Source organism: Anomaloglossus baeobatrachus, chromosome 3, assembly GCF_048569485.1.
Source record: "Anomaloglossus baeobatrachus isolate aAnoBae1 chromosome 3, aAnoBae1.hap1, whole genome shotgun sequence".
NCBI lineage: Eukaryota > Metazoa > Chordata > Amphibia > Anura > Aromobatidae > Anomaloglossus > Anomaloglossus baeobatrachus.
In genome coordinates this window covers 247,332,576-247,345,562 of record NC_134355.1, presented here as the reverse complement: position 1 = coordinate 247,345,562, position 12,987 = coordinate 247,332,576, and positions in this window count along the sequence as shown.

Genomic DNA, 12,987 nt, shown 5'->3' with positions numbered 1-12,987 from the left:
ACTGCTTTTGGACGTCCCACTGTCTGGGTCTCCCAATTAGGAGCGAAAAAGAAGAAGGGAATTTTGTTTACTTACCGTAAATTCCTTTTCTTCTAGCTCCAATTGGGAGACCCAGCACCCGCCCTATTTGTTCTTAGGGTTTCGTTTTTTCGGGTGCACATGTTGTTCATGTTGTTTCTTAAGTTCTCCGATCGTGTTATCGGATTGAATTTGTTTTTGAAACTGTTATTGGCTTTCCTCCTTCTTGCTTTGGTACTAAAACTGAGGAATCTGTACTCCTACGGGAGGGTGTATAGCCAGAAGGGGAGGGGCCTTACACTTTTAAGTGTAGTTCTTTGTGCGGCCTCCAGAGGGCAGTAGCTATACACCCACTGTCTGGGTCTCCCAATTGGAGCTAGAAGAAAAGGAATTTACGGTAAGTAAACAAAATTCCCTTCTTGAGAGGCCTAGGTGACAGAAAATACCCAAAAGTGACACCATTCTAAAAACTGCATCCCTCAAAGTACTGAAAACCACATCCAACAAGTTTATTAACCCTTCAGGGGCTTCACATTAACTAAAGCAATTTGGACAAAAGATTTTTACCTAAAAATGTTCCTCTAGCCCCAATTTATTCACTTTTAGAAGAAATAACACAGCAAAGTGGACCCCAAAATGTGTTACCAAGTTTCTTCTGAGCGCTCTGACACCCCACATGTGGTCAGAAACATCTGTTTGGACAAATGGGAGGGTCCGGAACAGAAGGAGCAATATTTGAATTTTGAAACACAAATTTGGCTGAAATTGAAGGCCCCTTGTTGCCTTAGCTGGGCCCCTAAGGTACCTAAACAGCAGAAACCTCTCACAAGTGACCATTTTGGAAACTAGACGCCCTCAAGGATTTTATCTAGTGGTATAGTGAGTATTTTGAACCCAGAGGGTAATTCACAGAATTTGATAACATTAGGCCATCATATTGACAATTTAATTTTTTTTTTTTAACTAAAATGATGCTTTAGCACCAAATGTCTCACTTTTTCAAGAGGTAACACCAAAAGGTGGACCAAAAGGTTTGTTACTCACTTTCTTATGAGAGCGTTGATACCTCCCATGTAGTCAGAAAGTTCTGTTTAAACAAATGGGAAGGCTCTGAATAGAAGGAGCAATATTTGAATTTTGAAAAGCATATTTGTCTGAAAAAGATTGCATATGTTGCATTTGTAGGGCCCCTAAGGTACTTACACAACAGAAACCCCGCACAAGTGACCCCATTTTGGAAACTAGACCCCTCAAGGAATTTATCTAGATGTTTGGTGATAACTTTGAAGCCCCAGGAGCTTCACAGAATTTTAGAACGTTGAGCCATGAAAATAAAAATACATTTTTATCACAAAGTTGTTACTTCAACCAGACAGCTTTTTTTCACAAGGGTATCCGTATAAAATGCACTATAAAATTTGAAATTTGTTGTACAATTTCTCCTGAGTACGCTGATACCTCATTTGTGATGGAAATCAACTGTTTGGTCGCACGGCAGGGCTCGAAGGGGAAGCAGTGCTATTTGACTTTAAAATTGACTGGAATCATTAGCCAACGCCATGTCGCGTTTGGAGAGCCCCTAGAGTGCCTAAAGAGTGGAGCTCCCCCACAAGTGACCTCACTCTGGAAACTACAACACAAGGATTTTAATAAACATGAGAACAAGAGTAAAGTGCAAAAATTACAATTACTTTTATTAGGACATACACAACACAGGACAATTAAAATATGGTGGTACACTACCATAAAATGAGGAAGGGACAAAAATGCCAAAGTATGAGTATGGTAAGATAAGAACAGCCAATCAAAGTGTATCTATGATGAAATGAATGGTTGTAAGAGATAAAGGCTGTTCACCAAATAGACTCAGAACAGAGGCAAATAAGAATAGTATAGAGCAAGGACAGCGTGAAGGGTTGCAGCATTAAATTCCACCATGGGATCCCCGCATATAGGGGAAAGCCATGGTGGGAGTGTAGTCTGTAGTACCAAAATCAAATAGTAGGGAAGTAGCAGCGCGACACCCTCCTCCGGGTGGTATGGATGAAGATGTGGTGGGGTCACAACCTCCAGGGGAAGAAGGGAACCTCCTGTTACCATTGGTGGGGCGCGATGAGTGATATGCGCCACCACCAATGAAAGTCCAAATGAGGAGGAGCGCGATACGAAGCATATTGCCACGGCGTGAGAGGGCCCCACGTGATTTTGAGGACGCGTCAACCTCGTAACCACGCCCCACCACTCTCAATCGAGCCGGGCAAACACTATAAATATCTCGTCCCACGTGACTCGTGACGTGTGTGTACCCACACCGCCCCAGGAGGACGCGTTCCCCCGGTGACGATGCGGGCACACCACGTGACACGACCACGGGTGCTGGGAATAATATACAATAAATGTATCTAATCAGATACCAGGGGAGATAACGAAATCTGCCTCATAGTGTCGCAAACGGCAACATGATAAAGAGTAAAAGTAAAAGGGACCACAACACGTCATCCCTTACTGTAATGGAGACGGAATTGGAGGAACTGGAAAAGACTATTAAAAATAAATGTTCGGCTGACACTGTTACCAAAATGGAAGCAGAGATAGAGAAAGAACTATCTAAATTAGAGAAGGAGATCTGTGGCCAAAAATTGAAAAAATTTAATAGGGACCTGGGGGACTACAACAGCTCCTCTGTATATAGATGGCAGACCAGACCCAGGACGGGCCCTCGTGGTAGGACCATCTCACGTGGACATTCTGCCTCCATGTCATCACTAATGTCATGTGGTGATTCCTCTGAGGCTTCGGTCAGCAATAGTGAGGCGGAATCAAGTGTCGGAGCTCGTGTTAAATCTGCTCGCAATAAGCAAACAGCCATTAAGCAAGGGGGAAGAGGTAGGCTCCAGGTAATTAATCTCTCCACACATATACTTACCAATGACCAATTGGATGTATTATCAAGAGGCCTTACTTTTTCCCCCAACTAATAACTTTGATTTCTTCTTAGCCTTAAAGGATACTCACCTATTTGCACGTAAAGTTATTTTAAAGAGGCTACACCACAGACGAGAGACCAGGGGGCTGGATAGTCCCGCAGAGAGGGAGGCACTACAGGCCTTGGAAGATTTACTTTTGGAGCAGGCCGATGCCACAACAGGTACGTTTCCTAGGTCACTACTGCCCAGATCTACAAAGTTTCCCCCCTTGTCACTCTGCCCGGCCCTTGAGGTCTTTACCCGCCTGGTAATTGATGACCTCAAGCAAATTCCAACGAGGAGGCGGAAAGATAACCTCACTCATAGACAAAGGCTAGCACTGAATGAGTTGAGAACTCTTCAGAATGTTGTAATAAAGCCGGCGGACAAGGGGGGCAACATTGTAATCTGGGCAGTGGAAAATTACGAAAAAGAGGCCTTTAGACAATTACGTGACAAGAATACCTACTCCAAATTATCTTTCAACCCTGTGCAGCCTTTCTCGCGTGGTCTTTCAAAGATCTTGGAGGCGGCATCCGAGACCGGCGTGATCACCAACAAAATGGCAGAGGGGCTCTCCACCAAGTATCCGAAGGTACCAACTTTTTACTTACTACCTAAAATCCATAAAGATGCCCTCGGTCCCCCGGGGCGCCCCATCGTGTCCAGCATAAAAGGCCTGTGTGACCCAATCTGTAAATTCATTGATTATCATCTAAAACCACTAGTAGAGACCTTGCCCTCCTATGTCCGTGACACGACTGATGTGCTCCGGCGGATTGACGGCATCTTTATGGATCAAGATATGCTGATTGTTACGGCCGACGTGGAGAGCCTATACACCTGCATTGCCCACTCTGATGGGTTGGAGGCCACCCGCCTCTTCCTCGGGATGGGCGGTCGGGATGGCGAATTGAACAATTTTATCCTTGAGCTGCTCCACTTTGCCCTTACTCATAACTTTTTTATTTTCAAAGATCAGTTTTATCTGCAGCAACGCGGCACTGCCATGGGGGCGGCCTGTGCCCCCTCGTATGCCAACCTCTTCCTCGGCATGTGGGAGAGGTTGGTATTTGGCGAGGGTGGCAGTGGGCTTAGCTCCCATGTGCAGTGCTGGCTCAGATATATCGATGATGTTCTTTTCTTTTGGCAGGGCACGGTGGAGCAGCTTGACGAATTTATGGGACACTTGAATAGTAATAATCTAAACATCAAATTGACCTATAAATACAGCAGCAGGTGCATTGACTTTCTAGATATTAGCATCGAGGTGGATTCAATGTCAACCATACAGACTAGTGTCCATCGAAAGTCCACCTCTGTCAATGCCCTGCTGCATGCCTCATCATCCCACACACCATCTACAATTCGCGCCATCCCGACCGGCCAATTCCTGAGGATGAAGCAGATTTGTTCCTCCAATGATTCATTTGAGCAACAATCTGCCGATCTCGGGTGCCGCTTTAGAGATCGCGGCTATAGCAATCGCTCCATTAGGAAGGGATACTTACGTGCCAAGCGGACTCCACGAGTACAACTTTTGCAATATACTCCTAAACACCAACTTTCTGATCCCCCAGTTCGCTTCATAGGCACGTATAATGGCCATTGGCAGACCATGCGAGAGATTCTGAAACGACACTGGCCAGTTCTTCGATCGGACCCCATCTTGGCGGATATACTTCCCCCTGGTCCTCTCATGACGGCTCGTCGGTCAAAAAACCTTCAGGATATTTTGGTAAGGAGTCATTACGTTCCTCCTGTTTCGAATCCTTTCAGTACCCGTGGCCCATTAGTTGGCTGTTTTCCGTGTGGTCGATGCTTGGCTTGTCCCAATATTCTTCGCACCACGTCCTTCACTTCATCTGATGGCACCAGGACTTTTGACATCAGATGTCATATTACATGTGCTACGACACACGTTATTTATTATGCCACCTGCCCATGTTCCCTCGTGTATGTTGGCCTCACTTCCCGTGAATTGCGGGTACGCACGAGGGAACATGTGCGTGACATAAGTGCCGCTAGGGATGTTGTTGATGTAACATTACTTAAGACACTACCTCGCCACTTCCGGAGGTTCCATGGTAGCAATCCATCTGGCCTTAAGATACGTGGGATCGATGTGGTCCGTGGTGGGTCCCGCGGTGGTGATTTAAAGAAGCGACTGGCTCAGGTCGAGGCCAGATGGATTTCTACTTTGGATACTCTTACTCCCAAGGGGCTTAATGAGAATATTAGTTTTGTCCCTTTTTTGTAATTTGCGCAGTGTAACCTTCGGCCCTTCTTGGGTCTCCTCTTGGCATACTCCTGCCTTGTTTTTTATCCTTTATGTTTTTTTAATATGTGTTGTAATGTATCTTTCATTTTTTGGTACCACCGGTGTTCATTTTCTGCTCAGTGGTGGTGACCACAGACTGGTTGTCCTGTTTATATATTAATTACCTCCTTTTGCTTTTTTACCTTTTATACTAGTGTTGTGATCGGTGCCTTTTTCTTTGTGATCCTCCAGAAGTGTGTCCTTATATAGACGGAGTGCCTTTACACACAGAACCTCCATTATCTTTGAAGATCCGGATGAAGCCCTGCTTAAAAATACTTGTTTAAACTCATTTACAGTATATGTGGTCCCTACTAAATTTCGTACATTTTTGACTTTGAGATCTAAGAGCGAGATGGTGTTATTTGACTTAAGGTTCCCATATATCTAATGTCCTATGCCGCCTTTGGAGATATTTCTCCCCTTTTCTCTTTTTTTTTACTCTTTATCATGTTGCCGTTTGCGACACTATGAGGCAAATTTCGTTATCTCCCCTGGTATCTGATTAGATACCTTTATTGTATATTATTCCCAGCACCCGTGGTCCTGTCACGTGGCGTGCCCGCATCGTCACCGGGGGAACGCGTCCTCCTGGGGCGGTGTGGGTACACACACGTCACGAGTCACGTGGGACGCGATATTTACAGTGTTTGCCCGGCTCGATTGAGAGTGGTGGGGTGTGGTTACGAGGTTGACGCGTCCTCGGAATCACGTGGGGCCCTCTCACGCCGTGGCAATATGCTTCGTATCGCGCTCCTCCTCATTTGGACTTTCATTGGTGGTGGCGCGTATCACTCATCGCGCCCCACCAATGGTAACAGGAGGTTCCCTTCTTCCCCTGAACTATGACCACTTCCGGTATCGTAGCTACTTGAGGATTATGCCTCTGTTTTTTAGATGCATGTTGCTATGGGCGCTCTGCATATTCATGCCGGATTACTTCCGGTCTTAATGCTGCAAATAATATGTGACGATTCTTGATGTGACGGCTGTCAGGGGGATGCGTCCCTGACTACCTAACTGTGTCACTAGCAACGCCTCCCCACTGGTCACCTGACCTGCGATACTTCCGGTTTCGGCAGTCCGTCCACACACCGGTATTACATCTTGAATTTAGGAGGGTTATTTAAGGAGACAGCTAGTACTGTGTTTATCACTCTGGCTCCCCACCTTGAGAAAGCTTGACCTCGCGACACGCGCGTCGGATGGAGATCCTGGGCGCTTTTTAGGGACTTCACTAAGCTTCCTGGACAGCGTTTTGGCCTGCAGGATTTGGAGCACATTCTTTGGAATACTTTATTGCACTTGCACTTTAGATAAGAAACTGTTTACAAAGTCCTTCTGTGCCCCTACAGCCCTTGGTCCATGTACCATTATTGTACATTGACTTTTATACTTAGGTTGTGACCCCACCACATCTTCCTCCATACCACCCGGAGGAGGGTGTCGCGCTGCTACTTCCCTACTATTTGATTTTGGTACTACAGGCTACACTCCCACCATGGCTTTCCCCTATATGCGGGGATCCCATGGTGGAATTTAATGCTGTAACCCTTCACGCTGTCCTTGCTCTATACTATTCTTATTTGCCTCTGTTCTGAGTCTATTTGGTGAACAGCCTTTTTCTTTGTCGCTCCATTGGGAGACCCAGACAATTGGGTGTATAGCTTCTGCCTCCGGAGGCCACACAAAGTATTACACTTTAAAAAGTGTAACCCCTCCCCTCTGCTATACACCCTCCCGTGCATCACGGGCTCATCAGTTTTTATGCTTTGTGCGAAGGAGGCACACATGCACGCAAGCTCCACAATTTAGTCAGCAGCAGCTGCTGACTATATCGGATGGAAGAAAAGAGGGCCCATAACAGGGCCCCCGGCATGCTCCCTTCTCACCCCACTCTGGTTGGCGGTGCTGTTAAGGTTGAGGTACCCATTGCGGGTACATAGGCAGGAGCCACATGCTGTTTTCCTTCCCCATCCCTTAGGGGCTCTGGGTGAAGTGGGATCCTAACCGGTCACCAGGCACTGGGACCGTGCTCCCTCCGCAGCCCCTGGGGGAATCTGCTGGACAGGAGACCGGGTATCGTCACGGACAAGGCCCTGCTCCTCTGAGGTACTCGGTGTCCCCTTGGGGACGGCGCATAGAGCGCCTGTGTTATGGACGCTGCAGCAGCTGCTGGGTGTGTTGGTGCGCCGGGACTACCGCGCTGACCGCGCTTGTTTGCCGGCCGCGCTTATAACTTTACTCCCCGGCTTTTGCGGCCTACTCCCGCCCCCGGGCCTGCCAGTCAGGGGGAAGGGCGGGACGGTCGGTCTAACGCCGACAGTGAGAGCTGGAGCACACTTGGCTGTCCTCCGCCCCCCTCACTATGCACTCTACGGCACAGATCCCCGCAAGGTACTCAGTGTCCCCTTGGGGACGGTGCATGGAGCACCTTGGCCTCAGATTTGGCAGTGACTGCGGGGTTGGTACGGGACTACCGCGCCGACCGCGCCTGCCTGCCGGCCACAGTGTTTAACTTTAGCCCCCGGCTTTTGCGGCCTAGTGCCTTAAACTCCCGCCCCCGGACCTGCCAGTCAGGGGGAAGGGCGGGACGGTCGGGCTGACGCCGACAGTGAGGGCCGGAGCACACTTGGCTGTCCTCCACCCCCCTCACTAATCACTCTACGACACTGATCCCCGCAAGGTACTCAGTGTCCCCTTGGGGACTGTGCATGGAGCACCTTGGCCTCAGACTTGGCAGCGCCTGCGGGGTTAGTAAAGACTACCGCGCCGACCGCGCTTGCTTGCCGGCCGCGGTTCTTAACTCTAGCCCCCGGCTTTTGCGGCCTAGCGCCTTAAACTCCCGCCCCCGGCCCTGCCAGTCAGTGGGAAGAGCGGGACGGTCAGTCTGAGGCCGACAGTGAGGGCTGGAGCACACTCGGCTGTCCTCCGCCCCCCTCACGTTTTCACTCGGGGCACCAGATTCCCGCACTTTTGGGGTTACGCCCACGGCTCCCCCCTCCACTGTAAACGCCGACAGCCATGTTTTTAAGCAGCAACTGCTTGAGAGGTCGGTACGCCAGGGGGCTTCTCCTCGGTGCTGGGCCCCCTAGAGTGCTGAACTGTATATATAGATATATAATGTTTGTATGCATTTTCACAGTTCGGCTGTACATATGTATCCCTCAGTGATCACTGTGAGCATTGCTCGGGCCATGTGGCACTCGCTCAGCCGGAGCCGGGGGCACTGGTTGAGCTCCGCCGGCGTCCCCTGTCCAGGCGGCAGGGACAAAGTTGCAGCTTTTGCTGAGAAACTCTGAGTCATTTTCACTATCCATGGCTCAGGCTATGGACAAATGGTCTGCTAAGATACTAGGACCTTGCAGTCCAGACCGGCCCCTTACACAGGCCCCGGGCACTGCGGGATCGCCCCCAGGCCTCTCTCGGTCTGCGACGAAGCGTGCTCCTGGGGTGGCCTCTGGTTATTACGTGGTGGACTCCGGCACGAACCGCAGTCCCAGACCGGCTAAGCGGCCTTGCTTAGAATCTTCCCCGACTTCATCAAGGGTCTCAGCTTTAGGACTCTATAGAGGATGAGGCGGAGGTCGCAACCCAGGACTCTGTCCGGACGTGGCTCTCAAAAGCTTCAGAGATGCTGTCCAGAAGCACAGGGCTTTCCCGGACAAGCGTTTTTACTAAACGCCTTATAACACATGTTGTCCCTTCCCCTCTGACGTTGTTAAGGGTTGGGCTCAGTGTCCCAAGGTGCCCCTCCAGTCTCTTGACTGGCGGCTAGATCAGTAGTAGCAGTGGCTGACGGTTCAACGCTCAAGAATGCCACGGACAGGCAGAGCTCCTAATGAGATCCATCTATGAAGCCATAGGCGCGTCCGTTGCCCCAGCCTTTGCAGCAGTGTGGGCACTCCAGACTATCTCAGCTGCTCGGTCTGAGATTAATGCGGTCATACTCTGCTCCGCAATTAGCGTCTTTGACGTCTCAGGCGTCGGTATTTTCATCCTCCGCCGTGCATGCTGTCCTGGACTCGGCTAGCCGTACAGCGGTAGCATCCGCCACTCCGGTGGCAGTCCGCAGGGCCATGTGGCGACGCGAATGGAACGCAGATTCTGCTTCCAAGAAGCTCTTGTTCGGTTTGTTTTTTTCTGGCGACCGATTGTTTGGCGAACAATTGGATGAAACGATTGAGCAGTCCAAGGGAAAGGACTCGTGCTTACCCAGCCCAAACCAAAGAGACCTCAGCACCCTCAGCTAGGTCCCAATCCTCATCGTCCAACGGGCCACAGAAGAGCCAGAGAACCTCTTCTGCATGGCGGTCCAGGTCAGGGGAGCGGTCCCCACATGTCCAAGACCGATGGATGAGACATTCTGTCTTACGGTTACAGGATAGAGCTCAGTTCTCGTCCTCCGACTCGTTTCTTCAGAGCATCTCCGCCCCCCGAGCGAGCCGATGCACGTTTTCAGGCGGTGAACACTCTGACGGCAGGAGGAGTTGCGATCCCCGTTCCCCTTCAAGAACGTAGTCGCGGTTTTTACTCCAGCTTGTTCGTGGTACCAAGATAGGACGGATCACTCCGCCCCGTTCTTGACTTCCACTGCTCAACAGACAGAGAACCTGACGGTTCCGGATGGAATCTCTCCGCTTTGTCATCGCCTCGATGGCCCAAGGAGACTTCCTAGCATCAATCGACATCAGGGATGCTTATCTCCATGTGCCGATTGCACCAGAGCATCAACGCTTCCTGCGTTTCGCCATCAGGTCGAGTCTTCACCAAAGTCATGGCAACAGTGGTGCCGGTCCTACACTCTCATGCCTTGGGATGGAGTTTCATACTCTCTCAGCGATAGTGAAGCTTCCGCTGCATAAACAGCGCTCACTACAGACAAGGGTGCACTCTCTCCTTCGGACCCAGTCACACCCCTTAAGGCGCCTCATACACTTCCTAAGGAAGATGGTGGCAGCAATGGAGGCAGTTCCCTTGCGCAGATTCGTCTGCGTCCGCTTCTATTGGACACCGCAAATAGGACAGGAGGTCGACGTCCCTAAACAAGAACGCCTCTATTTCCCTTGCAAATCTTTCCGGGGCTGTGGTCACGACGGGACGCGAGTCTGTCAGGGTGGGGAGCGGTCTTCCTCCGCCACAGGACTCAGGGAACCTGGACTCCGACACCACCTCCGCAGTTCACATCCCGGGCGTAGAAAACTGAGAAGCAGATTTCTCAGTCGCCAGGGCATGGAAGCAGGGGAATGGTCTCTTCACCCGGACGTGTTTCTAGAGATCTGTTGCCGCTGGGGAACACCGGACGTCGATCTAATGGCGTCTCGGCACAAACAACAAAAGTCCCGGCATTCATGGCTCGGTCCAAGGATCACAGAGCTCTGGCGGCAGACACGTTAGTTCAGGGACTGGTCGCAGTTTCGACTTATGTATTTCCTCCTCTGGCTCTACTGCCCAGAGGGTTACGCAAGATCAGGTCAGACTGCCGCCGCACCATCCTCGTCGCTCCAGACTAGCCGAGGAGATCGTGGTACCCGGAGCTGTGGCACCTCACGGTAGGTCAACCGTGGGCACTCCCAGACCGACCAGACTTGCTGTCTCAAGGGCCTTTTTCCATCTGAATAATGCGGCCCTCATCCTGATGGTTGTGGCCATTGAGCCCTGGCCCCTAGCGTCATCAGGGTTATCTCAAGATGTCATCGCCACCATGAGACAGCCAAGGAAACCAACGTCCGCCGAGATTTAGCCCAGGATGGAGGATCTTCTTATCCTGGTGCTCTGATCAGGGTTTCACTCCCTAGCCGTTTGCCTTGTCCACTTTTCCTTCTTTCTTTCACTTCAATCCGGAATGGACAAGAGCTTGTCTCGGCTCTCTCAAGGGACAAGTATCGGCGCTTTCCGTGTTTTTTCAAAAGCGTCTAGCCAGGCTTCCGCAGGTCCGCACGTTCCTGCATGGGGGTTGACCACATAGTCCCATATTACGAGCGTCCGTTCGCACCCTGGGATCTTAACAGGGTGCTGACGACTCGTCAGAAGCCATCTTTCGAGCCGATGCGGGAGGTCTCTCTACCTCGCCCTTCACAGAAGGTGGCCTTCCTAGTGGCAGTCACATCACTCAGGAGAGTGTCTGAGCTAGCAGCACTATCATGCAGGGCCCCCGTCCTGGTGTTTCACCAGGATAAGGGGTTCTGCGTCCGGTCCCGGACTTTCTCCCTAAGGTATCCCCGTTTCATCTCAAGCAGGATATCTTCTTACCCTTGGGCCCTCATCCAGTTCACCAATGTGAAAAGGATTTGCATTTATTAGATCTGGTGAGAGCACTCCGGCTCTACATTTCTCGCACGGCGCCCCGGCGCCGGTCGGATGCGCTCTTTGTCCTTGTCGCGGGCCAGAGTAAGGGTTTTCAGGTTTTCAAGTCAACCTTGGCTCGGTAGATCAAGGAACCGATTCTTGAAGCCTACCGTTCTTGTGGGCTTCCAATGCCTGCAGGGCTGTAAGCCCATTCTACCAGAGCCGTAGATGCTTCCTGGGCATTGCGACACCAGGCTACGGCTCAGCAGGTGTGTCAGGCGGCTACCTGGTCGAGTCTGCACACTTTCACGAAAAACTATCAGGTACATGCCTCTGCTTCGGCAGATGCCAGCCAAGGTAGGCGACTCCTTCAGGCGGCAGTTGCACACCTATAAGAGGGGGCCGTTTTCGGCTCTTTTTATCGAGGTATTCTTTTACCCACCCAGGGATTGCTTTTGGACATCCCAATTGTCTGGGTCTCCCAATGGAGCGACAAAGAAGAAGGGAATTCTGTTTACTTACCGTAAATTCCTTTTCTTCTAGCTCCTATTGGGAGACCCAGCACCCGCCCCTGTTCCCTTCGGGCTGTTGTTCTTTGTGTACACATGTTGTTCATGTTGAATTGTTCTTTTGGTTCATGGTTTCAGTTCTCCGAACATCCTTCGGATTGAATTTACCTTAGACCAATTTAAAAGTTTCCTCCTTCCTGCTTTGGCACCAAAACTGATGAGCCCGTGATGCACGGGAGGGTGTATAGCAGAGGGGAGGGGTTACACTTTTTAAAGTGTAATACTTTGTGTGGCCTCCGGAGGCAGAAGCTATACACCCAATTGTCTGGGTCTCCCAATAGGAGCTAGAAGAAAAGGAATTTACGGTAAGTAAACAAAATTCCCTTCATCTCTTACAACCATTCATTTCATCATAGATACACTTTGATTGGCTGTTCTTATCTTACCATACTCATACTTTGGCATTTTTGTCCCTTCCTCATTTTATGGTAGTGTACCACCATATTTTAATTGTCCTGGGTTGTGTATGTCCTAATAAAAGTAATTGTAATTTTTGCACTTTACTCTTGTTCTCATGTTTATTATTGTTACTATGAGTTGTGCTGGCACCCGCTTCGCCCTAAATTGGCCGACCTGGTGCTTATAATAAGGGCTTCTATTATGAGAATTGTATTGTTAACACAAGGATTTTATACAGGGGTATAGTAAGCATTTAAACCCTCAGGTGCTTCACAAAATTTGATAACCTTTGACAATGTTCATTTTTTTTTCACAAAAATGTTGATTTAACACAAAGTTTCTCACTTTTTCAAGAGGCAACAGGAAAAAGTGGACCCCACAGTTTATCCAATTTCTTATGAGCGCAATGATACCCCACATGTGGCCA